Source organism: Podarcis vaucheri (genome assembly GCF_965113315.1).
Source record: "Podarcis vaucheri genome assembly, chromosome: Z".
Taxonomy (NCBI): Eukaryota; Metazoa; Chordata; class Lepidosauria; order Squamata; family Lacertidae; genus Podarcis; species Podarcis vaucheri.
This window is the reverse complement of record NC_138758.1, coordinates 34,946,064-34,973,043: the sequence shown is the minus strand read 5'-3', so window position 1 is coordinate 34,973,043 and position 26,980 is coordinate 34,946,064. Positions and strand designations below refer to the sequence as shown.

Below are 26,980 nucleotides of genomic sequence, written 5' to 3'. Positions count from 1 at the left end.
TAACATGTGCCCTTAGCATAATAGACTTAGAGGTAGACTGCTCCTGTACATGGGAGCTTCACTGAACAATCGGAACTGAAAGTCCTCTTCACCCATTTGGATTAAACAAAAAGAAGAAGGTAGTGATGCTCTTGAGTTAAAATGCTCAGCAGCAGTACAAATAACTTTGGAGTGTATCTAGCTAAGCACTACTTAAGAGTACACGCATTGATAGTAACACACCTAAATATTGTCCTGCCCATTACTTTCAAAGGGTCTACTCTGACTAACCTTGGATACAACCCTTGCTGCACCTTTCAAAGACTCACCCAAAACAAGGCAGCTAAGTGTTTGTCCATGCAGAGTGAGGGCGGCACTGAACGAGCTGAGCACTGCCCTTGCTCTGAATTGGCTGTAGGATTCCTATACACTACCAAAATCCAGTTGGCAGTGTAGAATTGTGACACCACCTGTAATCCATTGTGGTAGGCTTGAAAATCCAATAGGAAAATAGAGACCCTCATCCCAGAAGACATTGAAGCAGCAGAAGAAGAACAAGGCTACAAATGATATAGGGTCCAGTGGCCACCACCAGAAGTAGCCACAGTTGGTGGCCAGTTATGCAGTCAGCAGCTCTGTCAGGAACAGATGGGTAAACACAGTCTGCTGCCTGGGCCACATGGCTCAATATGGCTCCTGATATTGCTAGGCTCTCCACCAGACCCACTGTGTTGTGCGTGGCCCCCTTGTCCAGTGATTGGGCTCAACCCAAAATGACCTCGCCTGCAATTACCAGAGCGCAACCCCAGGAACAATGGAGACCAGCATAAATTCACTTCTCCAGAAAGGTTGAAATAGAATGTGGACTTTAGCATATCGTGCAGCTCCCAAGAGCACCCCTGCTGGATCAGGATAGCGCCCTATCTACTCCAGCATCCTCTCTTCAGAGTGGTCCACCAGATGGTCACGGGAAACTCACAAGCAGGATCTGAGTGCAACAGACTGCCATTACAAGAGAACAAGGTGAATTCATGGTGAGCTCTGGCGCCTCTTTTTCTAGAAAAATAATTTCCAGCCGGTAAGAGTTGTTTGACAGAGGAAAAACTACCTCAGAAGGTGGTGGACTCTCTTTCACTGGAGGTTTCTAAGCAGAGGTTGGATGGCCATCTGTCATGGATTATTTTGCTGTGATTCCTGCATTGCAGGGGGGGGTAGACTACATGACCCTTGCAGCCCCCCTTTCAACTCTACAATACTCCAGCCACCCACACAATTTATAACCTATCAGGTTGAGCTCAGAGCCACACAGCCAAGCACTGTGGCTTACCTGGGACCTAATCATCATCATCATCATCATCATCATCAAACACCCTTTTGGGTGGTTATTGAACCCACAGATGGCCTTCTCTTTAGAGCTGGTGGTGTCAGAAATTAGCAAGCCTGGCTTAAGAGCAGGAGCTGAGGCTTGCAAATACAAACTTTCCCTCAAAGTCACACAGAGAGAAACAGAGAGAGAGAGTGCAGAAGAGGACCCCAGTAAGCTCACTCTTGATTTCCAAAGAATGGCACCTGGACAGGACTGGCAATTTGGTGCAGAGCTAAGACAGATCCTGTTGCATTATGGGAGGAGCCTGGGATACCCGCTGGACTCTTGAATTCACCAGCCTCCTTTTGGGAACTCACAGGTTCCAAACTGGCATCATCAAGCTTCTGCCCATACTGCTGCAATATAAACGCTGAATTTTTTTAGCACCGAGGTGGGGTATTAAAACTCTAGCTGAGGAATTTAATTCCTTTCTCTCCTCCCCCACCCCTGGCAATCCAAACAATCATCCATTGCATAAGTATCAGGGAATTATTTCCATATTTCAGGCGTTAATCCACACCGCATGCATAATCTGCCTACGCTCTTTAAAATAAAGATAGGCCTGGTTGTATTTGGATGGTGGCGAGGGGGTGGAATATATTCTCCCCCCCCCGCAAAAAAAAAAAAAAACAGAGGGGGAAAGAAAGCACTGTTTAATCACTCCTGGAATTAACATTAAAATCGCTATAGACATTAGCATCCAAAGATGCTGCATTTCCAGCAACAGATAAGCTACAGCGATTGTAGCTAAAAATGTGAAAGAAAATATGGAGGTGAAAAGGATTCACGTTCTTAATCCTATTCGGCCCTGCTAATAGGTACCTGGTCCTGCTAGCCCTGCAGAATATCACAAAAGAAATGTATGGAACACCCAAAGCCCCGCCCCCTCCAAGGAGGCAGAAAATGCAGAACTAATGAGATTTAATGGCAACTTGCATTATTTTTTATTTTGCAATTCTCCATTTTCGCATCTAGGCAACATGGGGAGAGAGCAATTCAGCTGTCTGCTGGGACTCCCTCACAATGTAATCTGCAGGAGAGCAGGCAGGGAGCGCATAAAACCTTAATTATTCAAAGTACACTGGGAGAGAGGAACAAAGGGGAGAGGGAGAGGGGAGGGGGTGGAACGGCATGAAGAGTCAAGCAGGAACGGGGGGTGGGGGGAGAGACACCTACGTTTTGAGAGTCTGCAGGAAAAATATAACGTGGGTGCAGTACACTCGTTTATGTCCTTAAAATACGTATATGCCGCCCAACAAGAAAAGCTTAAAGTTAAGAATAGTGTCCAGTGCTATGGAGAGCAAGACCTGTTGAAAATTATGGGCATGGCTCTAAGACTGCAACATTCCTCAGATGAAAACAGGGACATTTCTTACTCCCCACCCTCAATTCACTCTCCTGGACACCCAGTTTTTGCACACCCATGCACACACCCCTACCCCCTACAGAGCCCCACCAACACAACAGCAACACAGCACACATGCCCTCCACAGTCCTGCGAAAACCCCTTAATCCTGATTTTATTTTATTCTTTGGAAAACACACCAATAAATAGATTTTAGAAAGGGGAAAAATTAGACATGGACACACAAATGTCTGTCTATCTCTATCTATCTATCTATCTATCTATCTATCTATCTATCTATCTATCTATCTATATCTTCCTTGTCCTCCGCTCCACATCCTGCTTCCTCCCACCCAGGGTGGCTCTGCCCTTTCCCTGCACCCCAGAGCTGGTGTGTCACTCAGGGCTGGGTCTTGGTGGCAGCAGCCTCTCCTTCTCCTTGCCCACAGTGGCAGCCATGGAGAGGCCATGGAGTGGCAACAAGATGCTCCCTTGCAGCTGCTACCGCTGCTGCCACCACCATTGCTTGGGACAAGTGGAAACTCATCTTCCCTGAGCTCAGTGGCACTGGCAGAAGTCTGGATGGCTTTCGTAATTCTGGGCTGTCCCTGGAAAATCGGAATACTTGGGGGTATGCTTTTCTATGGGTATACTTGGAGTAGAACATAGTTGGATACAGTCCTAAAGGCATAACATAGTCAGGTGATGTTTTCACCCTAAGGGCTGCATTCTCTTCCAGACAAGCTTCCATAGGCCAGTGAGTGAGGCCAAAGGGGAAAGTGGGTTGGAGCAAGAACCTAGCAGTACGAAAGCATACCAACACAAGTAGATAAATAAGTACCACTGCGGCAGGAAGGTAACTGATATTTCCGTGCACTCTGGCTTCCTTTATGGTGTCCCGTTGTACCAAAAGCGGTTTAGTCATGCCAGCCACATGACCTGGAAAGCTGTCTTTGGACAAACGCCGGCTCCCTCAGCCTGAAAGCAAGATGAGCGCCACAACCCCATAGTCGCCTTTGACTGGATTTAACTGTGTGTGTATTGTATATATATATATATATATCCAGAAACAGCATTCATGCCTCTTTTCAAGAGCATTGTGGACTTTGAACTCTGACAAATATGAAAGATCAGTAAAGAGAAAAGCTTATTTGTGTTGATGAGGAAATGAGAGTTTGTTTGTTTCAAATTAGACCCAATATAAATGAGATTACCCGGCAAAAGCAAGCTCACACCTCTCACTGAATCTGTATACATACTTAAGGGTTGTTTATAATTGTATTTTAGGAATGATTCATGTTCTTAAGTAGCTGCATTGTTTTACATTTTCTCTATTCCCATGATCATACTACAAAGTACTTGTGTTCTATGTTATAAATCAAGCACTGCTAGGAGATGTTTCTTTTTGTTTTCCAGTGTATGTCTTATCAGTGTGGCACGAGCAAGTTTTTATTCTGAAAACGTGCCCCAGAGGAAAAAAGCTTGAGAACCACTGGCCCAGTGTAGGTTTATTCATTTTTCTCTCGACACCTCCTGCCACTCCACAAATAATAGTCGCTCCTTCTGTTGTTGTTTTAAAGTTTTGAGGGAAGACTTAAAGCTTTTAAGAACATCAATTTATTCCCCTGCTAAGGTTTTGCTCCTGACGTGTGTGTGTGTGTGTGTGTGTGTGTGTCCCAAAAAAGAATACAAAAGAGGGAGCCTGGTTGCTGGATCAGGCCAAAGGTGCCCATCTAGTCCAGCATCCTGTCCTCACAGTGGCCAAGAAGAGGGAAGCGCACAAGCAGGACATGAGTGCAATAATACTCTCAAGTTGTTGTTCCTCATTATCTGAGATTCAGAGGTAGACTGTTCCTGGCCATGGAGCTTCTGATATCGAAATAGACTGCATAAGAAGAGCTCTGCTGGATCAGATGCCTGTGAAAGGCCCGCAAGCAGAACCTGAGCAAAAGAGACTCTCCCTTCCTGTGATTCCCAGGAACTGGTATTTAGAGGCATATCGCCTCTGGCAGCGGAGGTAGAACATGAGAAGAACCTTGTTGGATCAGGCAAAATGGGGTCCATCTAGTCCAGCCTCCTGTCCTCATAATGGCCAGCCAGATGCCCTGACAGGAGGTCTGCAAGCAGGACCCAAGTGCAACAGCAACTCCCCCCCCCCGCTTTTTCTAGTGCAGTTATTTCGTGAGAAGCGATTCCCACACCCAAAAAACTGCAGGTGGTTTCCATAGATACAGCTTGAAGCTGTTTTGAGAGAGAGAGAGGTCCCTACTCAACCTGTGTAATGGCAAGTGAGATGGGTTTTCGGGAGGATGATAACAGTAATGATTCCCTCTTCCCCAACTGAGCTAATTTGACTGAAGTATTCTGAACAAAACAGAAGGGAGGCAGGGAGACGTTTGTTTGGAAACCTGCAGGCATATCCAGAAGCTCTCACAATTATCCCACTTCTCTCTCTCTCTCTCTCTCTCTCTCTCCCCACCCCACAAGGTGAGAAGAGAAAGAAGAGGCAAGACTTTGCCAAGAGATCTTTGGTTTAATTGGCTGTTGCTGCCTGTTTGCTGTGGGTTAAACCACTGAGCCTAGAACTTGCCGATCAGAAGGTCAGCGGTTCGAATCCCCACGACAGGGTGAGCTCCCGTTGCTCGGTCCCTGCTCCTGCCAACCTAGCAGTTCAAAAGCACGTCAAAGTGCAAGCAGATAAATAGGTACCGCTCCAGCGGGAAGGGAAACGGCGTTTCCGTGCGCTGCTCTGGTTTGCCAGAAGCGGCTTAGTCATGCTGTCCACATGACCCGGAAGCTGTATGCCGGCTCCCTCGGCCAATAAAGCGAGATGAGCGCTGCAACCCCAGAGTCGGTCACGACTGGACCTAATGGCCAGGGGTCCCTTTACCTTTACCTTCACTAGCTCCCTTGAACCACAGGCAATGGAATGAAATGTAGCAGATGGATTCAGAACCCTATTTTACATTTCAGGTTCAAATCCTGGCTCAGCTGCTCCACCATCATTCAAAGGAAAGGTCTCATGGGAGGAAGCGCAAAGGAGTGCTGCGTCGCAACATCAAGCATAGTTAAGTATTGGGGTAAGAGCTGGCGCATCTTTTCCAGGACCATATTCTGCATTTCAAGTTCAAAGCTCCATCTTGTGTCACACACCCCCCCCCAGCCATTTCTGGGTGACGGGAGGGTTAGAGAAGTATGGTGCAACGTTATATATCATATACCTCGTTTCAAAAAAAAAAAGAAAAAAGCTGCGCTGGTTGCCAGTTCATATCTGGGCCTGATTCAAGGTGCTCATGTATTTAAAGCCCTAACTGACTCAGGCTCAAATATCTGAAAGACTGCCTCCTTCCCTACAGACGACTCTCTTGGGTGTTGGCAGAAAAGACTCCATCCCATGGAGGAAGCCCATGTGCTGCGTTCTGTAGCATGGAATTTTCCTTTTTCACAGCTGTTGCTCACAACTGGAAATAGCTAAAGCCAACAGAAGCTCTGCATAGCACACAATGCACGACACACGATTTGACTTCATTGTTACGCAGAGCATTCAGACCTGGCATTGGCCTGGTTGTATCATGGACAAGCTGTGACGAGCAGATGGAGATGACTCAGGAGTAGGAAACCTGAAACAGGCTAGTTGCCAGGGCTGATCAGAAAGGCAGGGACAGAGGTCAGGCTAGGTCACCACACGAACAAGCACCTCAAGAGCTAGAACTGTGGCACAGGGATAAGTAAAGGTAAAGGGACTCCTGACCATTAGGTCCAGTCGTGGCCGACTCTGGGGTTGCGGCGTTCATCTCGCATTATTGGCCGAGGGAGCCGGTGTACAGCTTCCAGGTCATGTGGCCAGCATGACTAAGCCGCTTCTGGTGAACCAGAGCAGCGCACAGAAACGCCGTTTACCTTCCCGCTGGAGCGGTACCTATTTATCTACTTGCACTTTGACGTGCTTTCAAACTGCTAGGTTGGCAGGAGCAGGGACTGAGCAATGGGAGCTCACCCCGTCATGGGGATTTGAACCGCCGACGTTCTGATTGGCAAGCCCTAGGCTCAGTGGTTTAACCCACAGCACCACCCGTGTCCCGTGGCACAGGGATGGAGAATCTCTAATGTGTAACATTGGTTGCATCTATAGCCCACCCTTTCCTCCAAAGAGCTCAATGTAACATGCATAGATCTCCTCCCCATCATCTTCCCATTAACTTCACAACAAATTTGTGAAGAGAACCTGGATGTGAACCAGAGATCTCTGCCTGGACCTCAGAACTCTCCTTAAGCCACACCCAACACAGGCTCCGTTTCACACCCTCAGAGGTGCCAACTTGAATAAAATATTGGGGTGGGGGAGTAAGACCAGCCACGCATAATTGATCAAATAACATGGTGCACGGATACCATTTGAATGGCAATGCCTATCAACTGAGGGGACTAGCCCCCTCAAATATTTTATTGTGAAAGGGGGGAGGAAGGGACCTTGGCCCCTGAAGTTGGGGCACACCCTCCTTCAGTGTTTTTGCTAGGCCCAAATGTGTCATTGAACTCTGATCATGCCATTCTTCAACCTGGAATGGTTGAATCTGCCACTTTCAGCTTTCCATTTTCCCAATCTCTGCATCAGTTTGTGAAGGGGTTTTGTGTGTGTTTTTTAAGTCCACATGAAAACTCTGAGATATTTCAATGCATATTATTATTATTATTATTATTATTATTATTATTATTACCTTCCTTTCACTTACTACAATTTTAAAATTCAGTATTCAGTTGAAATGAACTGACAGTCATAGCAATATGCATTACCATACACAATTTTGCCTAACAACACAGCTCTGAAAGCAGTTTTCTCCAACAAAATGCATTTCCATATGTTATTTCTCCACAATAAACACATGGGCTGCATACTCACAACATTATCTTTAAATAACATTTAATGCACACTGAACTCAGGGCTTTTCCCACTTAGTCCACACACAATCTGGACCTGTTGCAGATTTTATGCCACTGAAAAACACCTTTTCATCAACTACTTTCATTCCCAAAATATAAAAAGGTCAGTGCAGATTGATTCAGCACTACTTTACAGTGTGTTCATTTGAAAATGGATGGAGGTGGTCCCAGCAGTAGGGGGGGGGCATGTCCAAACCTGCCCCATGACATTGTGGGTGGGTGTTCCCCCAGAGTGGCAATCAACACTTCCTACTGCATTCACATGGAACATATATGCAGGGAGTGAAAGACACGGCTAACCTAATAAAGGGGAGGGTTTTCAAATGTATACAAAGGAACCACACCAACCCTTGTGGATGGCACGATCTAGACTCTATCTAGACTGAAAGCAGCATGCTAAGGATGAGCATGAATGATTCTGGATTGAGAAAAATTACTTCTTCACACTACGAACGGGTACCTTTGTACACAGCCACCTTTGTCTGCATTTTCTGGCTGGTAACCTGCATCACGAGTGAGAGAAGTGAAGATTTTGAAGGACAGCTTGCATGTTCAGTTTGCATGCTGGTTTGAGAAGTGCAGGTGTGATGGGTTGGCATTGAAATAGATGCAGAAACATTGGATGGGGGACCCTAGCAGTGGCGGACTTTGGGCTCTCAAATTTCCGTGGTGCCCTGCGCAGTGCTAAAATTTGGTGCTCTCCACCTCTCGTGCTCCATTCTACAGCATTGTTTTGGCTCTCCCTGCAGTGCAGCACCCAGTGCAACCGCACTAGTCATGCCACTAGAATGACCTCTGCCCCAAGAAGAAGCAGGAAGAAGAAGAAGAAGAAGAAGAAGAAGAAGAAGAAGAAGAAGAAGAAGAAGAAGCCGCTAATGCATTTCTAGGCTGCACCAGCAGAAGTGTAGTGTCCGCATCAACAGAAAAAAATATTGTCAACCTATTCTACCTTGGTCAGGCTCTACCTGGAGTTCTGTGTTCCATTCTGGGCACTGGGATTTAAGAAGGATATCAATAAGCTGGATGGTGTGCAGAGGAGGGTGACAAAGATGATTAAGGGACTGCAAACTAAGCCTTATGAGGAACAACTGAAGGAGTTGGGCAGTGCTATTTTTCTAGAAAAAGAGGTGCTGAAAGTCACCACTAGCACCTCCCATGTTCTCTTATAATGGCAATGGCGCCCACCTGAATTTTGATGAGTTCCAGCAGAAAAAAAAAAGCCCTGGAGTTCGGTATGTTTAGCCTGGACAAGAGAAGACTGAGATGTGATATGATAGCCATCTTCATTTATCTAAAGGACTGTCACATGGGAGGTGCAGCAAGCTTGTATCCTGCTGTTCCAAAGGGTAGGATCCCAACCAATGGATCGGAATTGCAAGAAAAGAAATTCAAATTAAACATTAGGAAAAAACTTTCTAACTGTAAGAGCTGTTTGACAGTGCAATGGACTCCCTCGCAAGGTTGTGGACTCTCCTTCACTGGAGGTTTTGAAACAGAGATTGGTTGGTCACCTGTGATAGATTCTTTATCTGTGATTCCTGAAGAGTGTGTGTGTGTGTGTGTGTGTGTGTGTGTGTGACCCTTGATGTCCCTTCCAACTCTATGATTCTATGATGATGTGAACCAAATTTATTCCCCACCCCTGTTCTTTGCTTAATGCAAAAGACAAACAAATGGTCACTGATTTTGAAGAAATATACCCTTAATGTACTTGTTAAAAGAAAAGAAGATCATGTGCTTAAAAAACCAAAACACCTCACACCTTTTGGGAATCAGAACTTGAGAGAACCTTGAAATCAAAACACCTAAATTTAACAACTGTTCAAAGAAAAACAAGGACTCCCAGCAAGCAAGAGGTTTTGATTCCATCTGGAGAGAGAAAGAGAAAGAGAGAGATTGTTGCCAGCTTGGATTCAAGTAGCCAAAAATAGATCACAGCAGCCCCAGAATTAAAAGAAGCAGGTGGTAGAATGGGGAAAAAATTAACACATTTGAGGAAATTGCCAGCATTTTTTTTTTGGGGGGGGGGAGAAATTCTAAACACAACCAACTCCCAGCAGCTTATGAAATGTGATCAGAACATTGCTGTCTATCCCAATTTAATCTGAATGTGAAAGACCCCCACCCCATAGCTGAAAAATGTCCCATGGCCATGTATCATAGGAACAACTCGCACCTGGAGTTACACCTGGAACTAGTAACCAATGATATTGACAGCAAAGGTGCTTCCACAGGTGAGATTCCAAGGGGGTTCGAGAATATTTGCAAACTTCCCATGGGTGGAAAAAGAAGTGGAGTTGCCAGACTGAGGAATTGGATGATGCCTTTCTACAGCAGATTGCCAAACTTTCTAGAAGGAGAGATATAGCAGTCATGGGAGATTTCAACTACTCTGATATTACTCCATTGCCACAATTTCATTGAATTCAATGAATTCAAATCTCCAGGGCTTGATCAGCTGCAAGGTTACCAAAGGAAACTGTGGATGTAATCTCAGAGTCCTTGTCTATAATCTTTGATAATTCTTGGAGAACAGGTGAGGTCCCTACAAACTGGAGGCAGGCAAATGTTGTCCTCACCCTCAAAAATTGGGGGGGGGGAGAAGACTCAGGTAACTACCAACCTGTGAGCTTGACATCGATACCAGAAGAGATCCTGGTATCATAATTAAACAGTCAATCTGTGAGCACTTAGAAAAGGATGCTGTGAATACAAGGACCCAGCATGGCTTTCTCGAAAACAAATTCTGCATCTCATTTCTTTCTTTTCTTTTTTCTTTTTTGATAGTTACACGTTTGGTGGATCAGGGGAATACTGTGGACGTAGTGTATCTTGATTTCAATAAGGCTTTTGACAAAGTATTCTATGATATACAGTGGTACCTCGGGTAAAGAACTTAATTCGTTCTGGAGGTCTGTTCTCAACCTGAAACTGTTCTTAACTTGAGGTACGACTTTAGCTAATGGGGCCACTCGCTGCTGCAGTGCCGCTGCCGCTCGATTTCTGTTCTCATCCTGAAGCAAATAGTACCTGAGGTACTATTTCTGGGTTAGCGGAGTCTGTAACCTGAAGCATATGTAACCCGAAGTACCACTGTACTTGTGGAGAAATGGTAAAATGTGGGCTGGACAAGGTAAGTTTCTGATAGTAAGAGCTGTTTGACAAAGGCAGGCTCTCCTTCACTGGAGGTTTCTAAGCAGAAGTTGAATGGCCATCATGGATGCTTTAGTTAAGATTCTTTATTGCAGGGGCTTGAACTAAATGGCCCTCTGCGTCCCTTCCAACAGCTCTATGATTCTATGCTCTCACTATTTGATCATTCTTTTCTGGGGCTACAGAGGAGGAAGTCATTCCAAGGACTTACAGTAATATGAAAATAAGACAAAAACTCCCCACATGCTCACACATAGCCCTTCTGAGCATGGCTTTTAATTTATTCACAAAATAACCCTGTGAGGTAATTTAGTCTGAGAGGCACTGACTGCCCCAAGGTCACCCAGTGAGCTTTCTGACTGAATGGGGAGTTGAACCCTGATCTCCTGGTTCCTAATCCAACACTTTAAACTACTACAACACACTGGTTCTAGATTTTCTCACTTTTGGAAAAGGCTGCTCTTAGGTTCAGTTTTCCAGCTGCCTTAGAATCAAATAGTCAAGGAGTAGTCCAAGGAATACATCCTTAGAAATAAATGGAGGAATGCTAGTCCAAACAACCATCATATGGAGATTCTCTATTTTGTATCTATTTGCAGTTACCGTATGCCATGTTTTCTCATGCATGCTTTGTGTGTTTTTCTATAACTTTCATAAAATTCATACAAGATAAAGTTATGACCAGCAATAAAACAATGGCAATCAATATAAAAACAACATAAAGAGACAAGATAGCCACTCCAATCTATGAGCAGTGGGACTCCAGGGGTTCCAGGTACTCAGGGTTTGATTCTCTTGGAATGAAGGTCAAAAGAGGCTATGGGGCCATTAGGATATATGGTTTTATTTACACATATATACAACCTGGGCATACAATGGAAGGGCTCGCAGCATTAACACTCTGACAGATCTTGCTTCTCCATTAGTCGCAGCTTTGGATCCAGCACAGATCCAGCACAGGTCTCTGTGTCTCCAGCTTCCAACCTGCTTCCAGCTCAGCTCTCACACATCATTTTTGCTATTGTTCTCCTGGAGGGCATAAATCACCTAGTTGCAACCTAACTCATTCTTTTGGGATGCTGATGAGAACTCTTGAGGCCAGGTAAAGTCACTGTCTTGCAAAGAAACCTTTCTGACCAGTTCAGTAATCGGCTCTCTTTAATTCTAACCCTCACTTGGTACAGGACCTCAGGAATTGGAAGGAATTCAGAACATCATCTAGACTGACTGCCCTAACCACAACAAACTGAAACAGCCTCTGAGACTTCACCATGTGCCAGTAGCTCATTAGCACTGTAACCATCGGTACTACCATTTCTCTGTCCTGTTCCAGCCTTGCATTTTCCTAATCAGTCTCCCTACCATGACGGTGTAACTTACCAGCTCCTGATTTGGAAGAAGGAGTTGCCCACTGTATCTCTGCCTGAGTAACTGCCCCAGTTGTCACCCCATCCAACCAGGCTCTACTTGGGACAGGTTAATAATTGTGCTCGGTCTCTGCATTAGGTATGCTGGATCCTTCAGTTACTCCCAGCACAGAGACTTAGGAGTGCAATCTGCCTGCAAAGGAGACTTCCTGCATCCCTAATGAGCCCCTGGCCTGACTCACCTCTGTCCAGTCAAGAAGCAGACTTATGCAAAAATACTCAAAGGGTATTCCTCTGTCTCTGAAGGTAGACAAAGCTCACCCTTCTACTGTGGGAAAATGATTGCTTGTACATAAGAGCATGAGCAGAGTTCTTATTATTGCAGAGTGATTTTACAGCACGAGATATTGTTAAGAGCATGATGAGCATGTGAACACCTCATGCTAGACTAAATGATTGGCTCACGTAGCATAACACTCTCTTTGTCTGTGGGCAAAGGCAAGGTTACATTCCTTTGATTGTTACTTTTGAGTACCAGACAGAACAAGTGCTGTGCTGGAGGAGAGAGGATGATCTTATTTTCACTGCGCACAATAAACATTGCATGGCAAAAGCCAAAGCTTTTTCTTCAAGTCATCTTGGTGTGAGACTGATTTTCTTACTGATGTCGAGCTGGTTCTCGACATTCTACATTATAAATGTGCTTAAAACGGGGGCTGCCCTCTCTAACACAGTGGAGTAAACTATTCACAAGCTTCAGTTCAGGTGCAGAAGACCTCCAAATCAAGCCCTCTTTAACAAGTTGCAAGAATTTCGAAATCTATTTCATCCTAGCATTTATTCAAACAAACCAATTGCATAAACAGTATTTACCGCAATATGTACTGAGCCATGATAAACTAAGGTTAGTGTGCTGGAAACACAGACAAATGCAGCATTGCTCTTTCACCTCTTTGCTTCTGCATCAAATTAATTATATTTCTGGAGTCTGAAACAACCAGCCATGAAATAATGAATCAGTGTCAGAAATCCTGTAATTGCTCCCCTCACTTAAAGGATCACACCGACCTGTTTCCAGTTCCTCACTCCCATTAACGAATCTACTTCAGAGGCCCAGCATGTGGGAATGCTAAAGCTTTAATTACAGCTGCATGGCCTTAATTTATTTCAGCAATTAACATCCCGGGTCAAACTCACTCTCAGCTCGGTTCGAGAGAGATAACTAAAAACACCAAAGTGGTTCCTTTTTGAGTGATTGTGGTTAACTCTGGAGCCACTTTAGCACCATCAGAAAGCACCTGTCTTTACAAAGCGTATGCAGTCACCCCATTGCTAGAGACCAAGGGGAAATGCAATTATCTACTGGACCACTCCAGCAAGCATAAGGGCGTGTCATGCATTCATGCTAATCCCACACACTCTGAGGACTCTGAATTGTTGCAAAATATCATTTCCACCCAACCAACAGGTGTAATTCATAGCACCTCCGGGGACAGGGTGGGTTGGAGGGAGAAAATTGCATTCAGTTTGCATTTTGAAGGCAAACATTCTTGATTTGTACTTTCCAAAACAACATGCAAATTGAAACGCAGCCCTCCTTAAAAATCCACTCTCCTCCCCATCTTGCAGTGGTATTTTTATACAAAAGAAGAGGTGGTGGAACTCACCATGAACACTTCCCTTGTTCTCTTAGAATGGCAATGGTGCCCAGCTGAGAGGTTTCAGAACTGAGTTCCTGTGAGTTCTGGCTGCAGAAAAGCCCTGAGCCAAGTAATGTGTCCCAAAATGCATATGCTAAAGCAAACTGTGTGTATAAGTGCATATTTTTGATTTGTTAATTTATTGCATTTATATCCCACCTTATTCTCCAAGAAGCTCAATGTAGCATACACAGTTCTCCCCCCTCTCAAGAATTAATCCCCAGAACTCTATGAGGTAGTTAGTATTTGACTGACCCACGGTCACCCAGCAAGCTTCATAGCTGAGCAGAGAATTTGAACCTGGGGGACAATCACCTTCAGCACCTTGGAGAAAAATACAGAAATAGAATAAATAAAAATGATAACAATAAATTGCAGCCAAGCCACTAGTTGCTGTCTATCCATGGGTTGGCAACATGGTGCCCACAATTGCCAGGGCCAGGCCATGACATTTTGCCAGCTGAGGCAAAGAATGGGACAGTGGCCTCCTCTCTCATTCTGTACAAAGAACACAGCTAGACCAACAACTAAATCATACTTCAGTGCTTACAATGGGGCCACATCGAGGGGAGGGGAGGGGAGGGGAGGGCAGCAGGCTGGCTTAGAGGTCTCGGGAGAATAGTGTGGGGTGGGGTGGGGGGTAGGTTGCCAACATCTCTCACTTGAGGCAGCTGACTTGCTTTGCCCTAACAGAGGAGTCATCCACTCTTGCTCCTCCCCTTAACAGCTATAGGCCAGAGCAGGTAGTGCATTCTTGACTGACACTTGTAAAAGCTCTCAGGTCGAGTCATGTCTACCAAGGAGACTCAATAGAGACCATGTTGGAGACACTTTCCCCAATACCCTCTGTTTGAAATACCATTCTGCCTTCCTCCTGTTCTCAGAAGCATCGCAAGGACTGTGCTTATTCTACAGTCCCATTGATCAAAGATCAGAACAGGTGTTGTGCAAATTAGTCAGTAACTCAAAACCTCCACTCAGTGCTATTTTTCTATAATAATAATAGTATTTATTTATTTATTTATTTATTTATTTATTTATTTATACCCCGCCCATCTGGCTGGGCTTCCCCAGCCACTCTGGGCGGCTTCCAAAAGAATATTAAAATACTATAATACATCAAACATTAAAAGCTTCCCGAAACAGGGCTGCCTTCAGATGTCTTCTGAAAGCCTGGTAGTTGTTGTTCTCTTTGACATCTGGTGGGAGGGTGTTCCACAGGGAAGGCGCCACTACCGAGAAGGCCCCCTGCCTGGTTCCCTGTAACTTGGCTTCTCGCAGTGAGGGAACCGCCAGAAGGCCCTCAGTGCTGGACCTCAGTGTCTGAGTAGAACGATGGGGGTGGAGACGCTCCTTCAAATAAAAGTGGTGCTGGAACTCACTGCGAACACCTGCCTGGTTCTCTTCGAATGGTAATGGCACGCCCCTGAGAGGTGCCAGAATTGAGTTCTGGTGAGTTTCAGCTGGGGAAAAATGCATTTCCTCCAGTATTCCCCTCCACAAAAGTGTGAAGAAGAAGACCTGTGTGTGTTACTCTATAACCAGGTGGAGGGGGGGAGAGGCTTTTAATACCTTCCCCCATGACGCAAAACAATACATATGAGTATGGAAACTTGACATAATATGCTTAAGTGATGAGAACCATTTAATTTGGTTTGGGACAGAACTGTGATAGTTTGATTTCTCAGTCATTGTTTTAAAATGTATATACCACTTAATGCCAAAACAGACTTCTACACAGTTTGCAAAGTATAAATACCAGTTTTGCAAGCACTGAAATATAAATTTCTCTAATTAAATTGTACACAATAAAAAAATCCTATTAAAATGACACAGCAATTAACAAAATGGGAGTCAGGTCAAGAGATCAAAGGAATGTCTGCGTAAACAGGTGAATCTTCAAAAGCTGGTGGAATGCCAATAAAGAATTATGATTTGGGCACCACACAGAGCATAAAGACCTGCAACTAGCTTCTGTGTGTGTCTACAAATATTTATCAGCTTTATGTCCCTTTAACCCTTGAGGCTGCCCACCCCAAAGAATCCTGGGAATTGTAGTTTGTGGGTGCTAAGAATTCTCTGCTTCAGATCCCTAGCTTCAACCTCTACTCCCACAAGAACTACATTTCCCCCTAAAAAGAAACCACAGATAAAAACCAGTTTAAGGCTACAGAGCAGTTTCCCATCTGTCACCACCATTTGCAATCAGACACCTCCCAACAAACTTTCTGGACCTCTTGATGGCTCGCTCCCAGTTTTGAGAGCTCTGTCCCAAACTTGGAAGCCGTGTGTGTGTGTGTGTGTGTGTGTGTGTGTGTGGCATAGGTTAAACTATGCACACAAGTACCAAGCAAGTTGGTTGTATATTTTCTAGAAAATTCTCATTCTGAAATCATCACCCAAGTATGAAAAATGGATACCCCAATGGAGACTCTATCACAGTTCCCAGAATCCCGTCCCTACCAATATACCAGGGGCCCTTCTGTACTTTATCAGTCAGGATGTGCTCTTCAACTGACTAATCAGGGTTACCTCACGAACTGCTGGGCAGTCAGGGATGGTACTGGCCAAGTTGATTTCCATCAGGTTACCAGGATCAAAAGTATTGGCTCCAAATTCTTCTGGGCTCCACCCATCACTCTCCACAGGAATGGCCAAACCCCAGCTCAGGGACTGGATCAGGTAAATCAAGTAATTTTATTTTTTTTATGGCCCCAATGACTTTGATAGCATCAAAAACAACAATTAAAGTAGACAGCAGGCTGGATCTCCACCCAGCTCAACACTCTAATGGTGTTAGAAAATTCCCCTCCTTTACCAGTTGTCAGATAGGTCATCTGATGCGTAGGGAGGGGTTGATATCCGGCTTTTCAGCTGATCTGCACAATGTCCCATGTGTTTGGATGCATCATCTGAATGTGTGTGCGCATGTGTATGATTGCGGAGTGTCCATACCCACCCCTGGTATGCAGTTCTGGGTGTGGGCCAAGGGTGTATGTAGACCTCAGACCAAATGAAGGTTAGCCCCCGCGCCCAGAGCTGCAAGGTACCATCTTGACCGCACCTCCCAAGACCGCACCTCTCCAAGCCGGAGAGCAGGATTTTTTATGTCAGAGTTTGGTGGCTACGGGTGCCCATCGGGATTTTTTTTTAATAAACTTCTATACTGCCCTTCATCCAAAGATCACAAGGCAGTTTACAATATCAAAATGCAAAAAATACATAACATAGTCACAAACTAAAACATTACCCACCCACCCGGTACTCTTTTAAGATGCCATAGAGAAGAGGAAAGTTTTGGTCAGGCACATAAAGATATATAGCAAAAGCACCAAATGAGCCTTCCTGGGGTGAGCATTGCACAAATGGGGAGCCACCACAGAAAAGGCCCGTTTCCATGTTGGGGCACGCCAAAAGGGCCTCAGGTGATGATTGCAGGGATGATTCATATGGGGAGAGGCAGTCCTTGAGATACTGTGGTCTTGAGCCATTAAGGCTTTATAGGTCCAAACCAGCACTTTGGATTAAGCCCTTTGACTGGCCACCAGTCCAGTTGAGCTAAGATTGGTGTTATGTTCTTAAACCAACTCACTCCAGGGAGCGACCTGGCTACTGAATTCTGCACCAGCTGAGGTTTCCAAACTTTTCAGAGGCATCCCCATGCACAGCTCCTTACATTAATCTAACCTAGGGATCCTGGACTTTACGCTCCAAAGAGACATCACTGCCAGATTGGGGATAAAAGAGGCAACTATAGGACAGCCAGCCAGATAAGGACAAATGTTTCTTCACAGCAGCAGAAGAGCCCAAACACTCAGAGATGTACACTGGTTGCTGATCTGCCAGGTCAAGTGCAAGGTGTTACCACAGGTATATAAAGCCCGTAGCAACTTGGGACCAGTTTACCTTACCCCACATGCTCCAACTTGACCACTTCGATCTGTGGAACTGGCAGTGTTACAGGTGTCACATAATACTTATTCCACACTTGTAAGAAATTCTTCTTTTAGTTTGGTGGCACCGACTACTGATGTCTGCCAGGCACGTTTGCTGTATTATTTTTGGTGTCCGCTTAAAACATTTTTGTTTACACATGCCTATCCAGAAACATTTCTGCTGACATTTTTTAATCTGTTTTTAGTTTACTGTTGTTTTTACTTTTTTAAAAAAATGTTTACATGTTTTAAAATATTTGTTTTAACTGTTTTTATAGATAATTCTAATATTTCTTGTAAACTACTTGGGTGTTTTGTTACAATCAAGGAGTAATTAAACAGTCTAGAAGAAGTCACATAGCATCGCCCAACCCCTGCAAAAGCTTCCACTAGAAGACTCGCTCAATGATTAGCCTGACTCTCAGTGGAGAGACTCTCAACAAGAACAATGCAAACTGAATTTGACAGTTCTGTTACAATCGCACAGGTAGAAAAGTTCGGCCTGGTGATCTCCTCTGAAAGTATTCACTATAAACTTGCTTTACTGCAACTTACCTTTTAAGAAATATCTATGTGTATCAGAAGCTAATGTACCTGAAGCCCTGCTGGATCAGACCATGGCTTGCAGGCGTGGTTGGCTCAATGCCTCTGGAAAGCTCACAAGCACCACACAGTGGCAAGATTCCAGCCCCTACTCCCCAAACACTTCCTTGTAACATGGCAATTCCATGGAGTTCCTGTAGCTAGCAGCTATCAAGAGAGTTCACCCTTGATGGATTTGTCAAATCCGCTTTTAAAACAATCAAGCCAGCAGTCTAGTGGCAGTAAGTTCCAGAAGCTAGTTGTGCATTTTGGGAGAAGGTAAGGCTTCCTTTTCGTCTTTACCGCTGATACATTTCACTGGACAAAAATGTAGGATGTTGCCTTATGCCCAATTGAATGACTGGTGCATGCAACTCAAGATTGTTTGTCTATGCGCTGACTGGCAGTGCTTCCTCAGGGTTTCAGACAGGGAGTCTTTCCCAGCCCTATGCGAAGATCCCTGGGGTTGAAACTGGGGCCTTCTGCCTGCGAGGCATGTGCTCTGCCACTGAGCTATGAGCCTTCTGCTAGAAATCAAGTAATATTCCAGTCCTCGTGGATCTTACGAACTGGTATAATTAAACAGAAACAGAGGTTCAGCTACTCCAGTATTGCTGACACTGACCGGCAGCAGCTCTCCAAGGTTTCAGTCCAGAGTCTTTCCCAGCCCTACTTGGAGATGCCATTAGGGACTGAACCTGCATGCAGAGCAGATGCTGCTCTACCCACTGGGATACACAGCTCCTCCCCAAGAATTCTGGAGACAGTCTCTCCACCTGCTTTATTTGCTGTCTTAGTCATAATGTTACCAAAAACAATTCACTTCCTTTCCTGTAAAAGATCTAGCATTTGAAACATGCAACGACCCTCTTGCTATATGGAACCGCGCAGGTAGGATGGCATGCAAATCACCACACAGGGGAAGTTATCTGTTGGAGAGTGGTCCTAGACAGCAGCAGAGTTTGTTGCTGCAAGGTTCAAGATCACCTTTTGGAGGGCATGTGGGCCTCACATTTCTTTTTTTAAAAATGTTGGGGAGGGTCTTTAGTGGGTGCTGCACATCTCTCCTGTTGCTGTGGGAAGAGGGGGAGGTTCTGCACTCTACACGATTGTGTGGAGCTACTGGAAGTTCTAGCAGACATCCTCAATATGATCCTAGGTGACCATTTTATGTTTTTGATGGGATAGCTCAGCTAGTTACAGCATGGTGCTGATAACACCAAGGTTGCAGGTTCAATCCCTGTATGGGACAGCTGTTTATTCCTGCATTGCAGGGGGGTGGACCAGATGATCCTCAAGATCCCTTCCAACTCTGTGATTCTAAGCTCTAAATCAGGGCTAGGGGAACCTTTTCCTCTCTAGGTGTCACTGGACTCCCAGCTCCCTTCAGTCCCAGTCAGCCTGACCAATGGCCAGGGATGATAAGGGCTGGGATGTTGGTAACACCTGAAGAGCCAAAGATGCTCCCCCCCAACACACACACTCCAAATAAAGAGAAGGCACACTAGAGAGAAACACGGCTTTGTGTCATGGCCACAACAGCCAAAAGGACCTCCAAAATCAGGGATGGTGTACCTTGCAGTACTGGGTGCTGGGAACAAACTCTAAAAGGCTGTCACTTTCATGCCTTGCTTGTGAGCTTCCTCCTAGTCCTTTGCTGAATCTTGGTCAGATCCGTGAATTTTCCCTAGGCTGGTTTTCAAATAAATAAATAAAATGAACACAAGATTCCTTTCCAATGATAACAGGCAGCATTTTGCCAACTGTTATGGTCAAAACTAGCTCTCCAACTTCTCAAACCGCCGCCACCCATCCAATACCTTTCCCTTTTTAAACGGTGTGGGTTTGGGTATATATTGGGCATGTATTGTGGCAACAACACCTGAGCAGAGACCACCCCCACTTCTAGAGAGCATCCATTTTCTCACTCATCTTTCAGTCCCTTCAAAAGCAAGACCAGAATAAGCAAGGGAGGGGTGAAGTCCCCTCCTCCAGATCCCCAAAATTACATTCAGCAGAAATGGGAAGGGGCAAAAGAGGGGGACCTTAAACAGAGAAATGACCATAGGAAATTTAAAAAATGAAAACCGTTTTCCCAGCCACCTCCTGCAAATAAATAAACAAATCTTACCTTTAAACACTGGAATTGTATTTAGAGCCCCTTATATACATATATCTCTTCCCCCCACTTTTCGTTCCTTCAGGTGAGCACCATCTCTTCCAAAGCCTTCTACCTGCGGGGCATCAGCGCTAAGATAACTGGGGTGGGGGGTGGGGAGAGAATGTAGAGATGTACGATCCTTCCAAGACAAGGCGGTTGCGAGCTTCTTTTTTAAAATAATAGTATTAAGTCTGCTTCGGACGCAGCTGAGCTCGGTTGCCCAGCCAGGAGCTCCACTAGTCCATCACACCTGAGCCATGATGGATGACGGGCCCCTCTCTCTTACCCTCTGCAGCGGGCTTTCCAAAGTTCAAGGCGGCGGGAGGGAAAGGCACAGTTCCGAGGCGCCCGGGCTCCGCTGGGGCGCCTGGGCTCCGCAGGGGCGCACAGGAGGAGGAGGAGGAGGAGACGGCGAGAAGGCAGCAGCAGCAGCCGGCTGCGCGCTTGCCCGACACGGCTGGTGCAGGGACGCGCTGCAGCGGCTGGGCAGGCGCTGGCAGGCGAGCGAGAGCGCGCGCGCTGGTCCCGAAGAGTGAGCGAGCCCCCGCGCGCCACTCAGCTCAGAGCAGCAGCTATAGGACACGCGCTGAGAATCGCTCTGGAAATGCTCTGCTGCTGAAGAGGGGACAGTACCCGCGCACCAGCAGGAGGGCGCCTTTCTAGGGTTGTTTGGATGGCTGTCCTAAAAGCAGCTGGCACAGCTGCTGCTGCTGCTGTTGCTGTTGTTGTTCTTGTTCTTGTTCTTGTTGTTGTTGTTATTCCTGCCTTTTCCCCAAACTGAGATTCAAGGAAGCTTACACAAATTAAAACAACGCAAATATAATGAAAAAGCTAAAAACAAAGAAAACATAACTGTTAAAAAACAACTGAACTACTATGATTTTTTTAAGTTTGAAAAACAAGCCCAATACAATTAGATGCCCTTTCTTTTAAAAGCATTCAATTCCCAAAGGCATGTCCAAATAAAAAGGTCTCCACCTGCTTGCAGAATTTCAGCCACCAAAAGGAGAAAGGGGACAAATTCTCTCTCTTCTCCCCCACCCTACCATAATTCCCAGTTCTTCCTACATAACAACACAAGAAGAGCCTGCTGGATCAGGCCCATGGCCTATCTAGCCCACCATTCTGTGGCCAGCCAGAGGCCCACAAGCAGATTCAGGCACAAGAGCAGCCTTCTCCCCTCCTGTGCCTTCCAGCAACTGGTATTCAGAAGTATTGCTCTTTCCAACTATGGAGGCAGAGCACAGCCATCATGGCTAGTATTCATTGATAACCTTCTCCTTCTCCATGAATTCATCCAATCCTCTTTTAAAGCCACCTGAGTTGGGGGTCACCACTGCCTCCTGTGGGAGTGAATGCCATAAGTTAGCTATGCATTGCACAAAGAAGTCATTTCTTTTGTCTGTCCTGAATCATCCAACATTCAGCTTCACTGAATGGCCATGAGTTTTACTTTTAGGAGAGAGGGAGAACAAAAAAAAAAACTACCCACTTTCTCCATGCTATGCATGATATTCTGAACTTGTGGGGAAGAGACCAGTAGGCATTCCTGCTTCCTGAGAAGCTCAGCTTTCATTTAGGAATGAACCACCCCCTAAGTTTCTAGTCTTTATGGGGTGAAGCTCTGCTTGAAAGGGAGTAGACAGTGTCTGAGAGAATGAGGTGTCCTCTTGCATCACTCCCCCTCCTGTATGTACAGCTTATGTGTATATGAGTGTGTGCAGGGGTGGCCCTATATGATGAGGTAGAGTGAGGCAGCTGCCTCGGGGTGTAGAGGTGGGGGCAGGGAGTGAACAGAGCTGTGAGTACCATGTGCCCTGCCCTGTACACCTTATGCTGGCTTGCTGCCCTTCAGTACAGTGGAATACACAGTTATTTCATCAGTATCAGAGTAAGATTCAGCTACGAGTCCTGTATGGGCTTTGGGGGAGAGTGCCATATTGTCCTTCGCCTCAGGCAGCAAAATGTAGTGTGTGTGTGTGTGTGTGTGTGAGAGAGAGAGAGAGAGAGAGAGAGAGAGAGAATCAGCATTGATCCCCATTTCAGTGTTTGCAAAAAACGAAAGCGTCTCTTTTCTCAGGGCTTTGCCAGTAACACCAGTTGGTTTTATTTATTGATATAATAAAAGTCATAGGCTGTTGGCTGTGGTTAACAATGGCGGATTGGCCTTGTATCCTGAAGGTCCCTTGCCTGAAACCCTGAAGTGTCATTGCCAGTCAGTGCAGACAATACAGTGCTCATGGTCTGGTTCAATATGAGGCAGCTTGCCATGTTATAACCCTCAAACCAACTAATAAGTCTTAAGGACTCCTTGGTTTCATATGCTCCACCTTGATTGCTGAGATCCTCTGAGTGTGGGATATTTATTTGGGTGTGTCAAACCAACAATTCATGTTTTGCTAGATAGGCACATGATAGGAGTTCAAGCACACAGAGTTTTCCTGTAAACTTGCTAGAGAGAACTCTGTGAGAGATTATCCCACTGTATCCTGACAGTGGGGAGGGCATAGCTATATATTCTCCTGCCTGTCTGGGTATGTTCTCTCTCTCTCTTCATCTTCCTCTCCCCACCATGTAAGCAATATGAGAACATCTGCAGTCTGAGCTCCAAGCTCAGACTCCATTTTTAAGCTAGACTTAAGTATGTCTTTGTAACAATGATCATTTTAAGCCTGCCTGAATAAAGCTGCTATAGATCTGTTACTCTTCACCAAGTATTCCAAGTGAGTAAATGTTATTTTTATCTTTTACAAAGCTGTTTGTGTGATTGCTATTTTAAGTGGGAGAAAGAAGGAAATACTAGTCTAGTCTGCCTTAAAGCATCCTGGATTACTTAAAGGGCTAAAACTAGGCTATCTAAGCTTCCCTTTAAACTGCAAAGGGATGGCACTCTGTTAAGCTCACAAATGTGAGGAAGGAAGGGTAATATCTAATAAATATATCCTCTCCTAGCATCTATTCACATTCTCACAATGACAAGGCAATTCTGGTGGTTCTCTGCACCTCTAAGGCTCAGTCTGCTTCTGTTGGGTAGCAAATCTTCAGTACAGCAGGCCCTGTCCTGCGGAACTCTCTGCCAGTTCAGCAGGATTCCTTCCAGCCTTCTTTGAGATTCCTAAAAAAAAACAGGCCTTTGCCATGTGGATTTCTTTATCCCAACCAGTTTTCATTAATGTTTTTATTTATCTTATTGTAACTTTATATGCTCTATACCATCTTGCAGTATTTTATTTTTTAAAAAATGAATTTGCAGCCAACCTCTGAAGACTCTGGATGAAATACTTTTACCAGTTTCAGATTCTCTCTTTCCCATTTTTCCAATCTTACATAAGGACTTAAGAAGAGCCTTGCAGACTTGTGGAAAACCCACAAGCAGGACCTGAACAAAAACAGCACTTTCTAGTTGTTGTTCCCCATCAACTGGTATTGTGAGGTACCCTTAGAAAGTAGCCCCTAAGCCCCTGGGCTTAGAGATTCTGCTATCACAACAGATGTCTATAAGAAAAGCCCTGGAGCTGGATCAGGCCAGTAGCCCATCTTCTCCAGCATCCTGTTCTCACTGTGGCCAACCAGATGCCTAGAAGCACCAGTTTGCAATTAATTACAAACATTCACATGAAAATGCATCTGCATTCCCCCCCCCCCCCGTGCAATTCTGCCCAATATACATTTTGGTATGCAGAATTTCCCTAATACCATTTATTCCATACTGCTTAATCAAAACTATCATCACCGTTATCTCAAAGCAGGTTGCAGGAAACGGGGTAAAATATTCATCAAAAACAGACTTAAAAAAATAGTAGGCACCACAAGTTACCAAAATATAGCTAAAATAACAAATATATTGGATTGGATTGAATGTGAGTCCTACTCAGAGTAGACCCTTTGAAAATCATGGACGTGACTAACTTCCATGCACTACAAAAGAGTTACTACCTCCAACCATGGTAGTCCAGCATAACTGTCATGGCTAGTAGCTATCAATACCCTCCACGGATTTGTCCAATCATCTTTTAAAGCTATCCAAGTCTTCTGTGAGAATGAGTTCCACAGTATAACTCTGCACTGCATAGAAAAATGTGTGGGCATCCAGCATTAACCTGAGGTACCACTGTATTTTTTTATTAAAGAGTTTTCTTGGGTAACAATAGAACATACAGAGTCTCTGTTTTCAAGTCATAGAATCGTTCAAACAAATCAGTCACATTCAGAGTGAGATATTACTGTTATAGGCAATATAGGGTTGAGGGAAAACAGGAGAACAGAGAGGGGAGGGAAAGGGAAGATAGTAAAGTTTTATTCTTTCAGATAGTATATAAGCAAAAGTTTTGTGTCAGCATCCTGTAAACAGATACTTTCTTTTTGCTGGTGGATTGAGAGTCCAGGGGGCCCAGGGTGTGGTTGGTTGCAGTGAGGTTTTGTGTTTGTTTGTGTGCGCGTGCACTGTTGGGTCAAGTTAACCATGCTGATTTCTATGATGTTGTGGGGGATTGGTTATTGTCTTGTTGGCTTGCATATGTAATTTAGGGGAGCCATACTGGGGTAAAGGTGCCCTCCTGTGTTTGTCCCCATGCTAACTTCAATTTGTTAGTTAGCTTTTCTAGTAGGGCAGTTTCCCATAAGAGTTTGGTACGAGTGATCCGTATTCACTACCGAGAGATCCCTCCAGTGTCTAGTTATGGCACTTCTAGCAGTTGAAAGTAAGTGGTTTATGGTATGGCTTGGCTATCATTAATCACCACAAAACTATCTCTGTCGAAGAGGTGCCAAGTCCACCATGTTTCCTCCCCATGGTTATCCCATTATCTCTGTGGCAAAAGAGATAACAGGGTTTAACTTCCAGTGCTCCGAAAAGGCTGCTTTCCACACTGAGAGAGTGAGACATTTTTGAAGGATTCATATGAGGGTTAGTAACCAAGAGCGGAACAACTGCAATCTTGCCCAAATACCACATAATAATCCTAGGGGTCAGTCCTTAGGACAAAGGCCAGCTAAACCGCCACCCCCTTTCTTCAATTATTTGTGAGACTGTTATAAATTATGACTGAGGCTATCTGTCTGCCAGTTGAAACATACATCTGGAACACGACCCAATTGCTGGCTTAAGAAGAGATGGCAATTCAAAAGCTTAAGCGAAATGAAAAGGATGCTTTAATCATTTGTACCTGAGAACGATTCTAAACAGCCAAGAGGTGTTCCAACTGTATTTTGTTTTATTTTTAATCCTCCATCTCGCCGATGAAAGTGCTGGTTGTAAGGTGAAATTACATAATTACACCACTGTGAGAAAGGAATGCAAGATGAAAAAACCATCTCATTTGATGGCAACCCAGTTGTTTAATCCTCCTCCATATTTATTTAGGACTACAGCTCCCATCCGCGGGTGGCGCTGTGGGTTAAACCACAGAGCCTAGGACTTGCTGATCAGAAGGTCAGCAGTTCGAATCCCCACGAGGGGGTGAGCTCCTGTTGCTCGGTCCCTGCTTCTGCCAACCTAGCAGTTCGAAAGCACGTCAAAGTGCAAGTAGATAAATAGGTACCACTCTGGCGGGAAGGTAAACGGTGTTTCCATGCACTGCTCTGGTTCACCAGAAGCGGCTTAGTCATGCTGGCTACATGACCTGTGAGCTGTACGCCGGCTCCCTCGGCCAGTAAAGCGAGATGAGCACTGCAACCCCAGAGTCGGTCCTGACTGGACCTAATGGTCAGGGGTCCCTTTACCTTTACCTTTACAGCTCCCATCAGTCTTAACTGTTGGCTGTGCTGGCCTCCTCTTGTATTATGCCATGAGGCAGGCATGGGCCACTGCAGGCCGGGGGGCCTCTAGCTGACCGCTATAATCTGTGTTGGGAGTGAAATGACAACACATGCAACAGGTTACCTGAACCAGCAGGGAGCAATAGAGAGCAAAGCAACCTTTTCCAGGCTTACAAGAGAAGAAAAAAACACCCCTTACTATTTCAGTTCTCTTCACCAAACACCATTTTATAAACCTTTATGATATATCCCCTGCCTCTTCCACCCCACAAAAAACCCCTCAAATACTTCCACCTATTTTACACCCTGATCCTTTAAATTGCCCTTTCCTCTGTTTGTTCTTCCTCCATGATATATTTATTGCATTTTTAGCCCACATTTTCCTCCAAGAGGCTCACAACCATGTGAGGTAGGCTATTTTGAGAGGCAGTGACTGGTCCAAGGTCACATGCAGTAAGCTTCATGACTGAGTGGGGATTTGAACCCTGATCTCTCATTCCAACAATCTAATTACTATGCCACACTGCCCCCCTCTCTTTGAGATAACCAGAGACAACGAGGCTGTGCCGTAAATGGGTATACTACAGAAAAGCACCAAAGTTTCCCAAGTGCTCAGCCCGTGCTTGGGTGTAATGCTCCTTCACATGGCAGACAGGAAGTCGGATGACAGAGGCCTAATTTATGCAAAAAAATG

The 26,980-nt window shown here is 45.1% G+C and overlaps 2 protein-coding genes across 6 annotated transcripts in view; one reads left to right on the top strand and one right to left on the bottom strand.

Moving 5' to 3' along the window:
* Window positions 1-21,037, bottom strand: part of FAM163B (family with sequence similarity 163 member B) — a 50,806-nt gene extending 29,769 nt beyond the window's left edge. For 2 of the 4 annotated variants that reach the window (XM_082207970.1, XM_082207972.1), the window contains exon 1: window positions 20,500-20,809. The gene's annotated coding sequence lies outside the window, so the exon portion shown is untranslated. The other 2 variants (XM_082207973.1, XM_082207971.1) reach the window with 2 other exon arrangements.
* A 1,367-nt stretch (window positions 21,038-22,404) lies between these two features.
* The window catches only part of DBH (dopamine beta-hydroxylase), a 39,830-nt gene continuing 35,254 nt past the window's right edge, over window positions 22,405-26,980 (top strand). Inside the window, exon 1 of one of the 2 annotated variants that reach the window (XM_082207928.1) lies at window positions 22,405-22,420. The gene's annotated coding sequence lies outside the window, so the exon portion shown is untranslated. Of the gene's footprint in view, window positions 22,421-22,997; window positions 23,253-26,980 lie in introns of those variants that run through there. The other variant, XM_082207927.1, reaches the window with a different exon arrangement.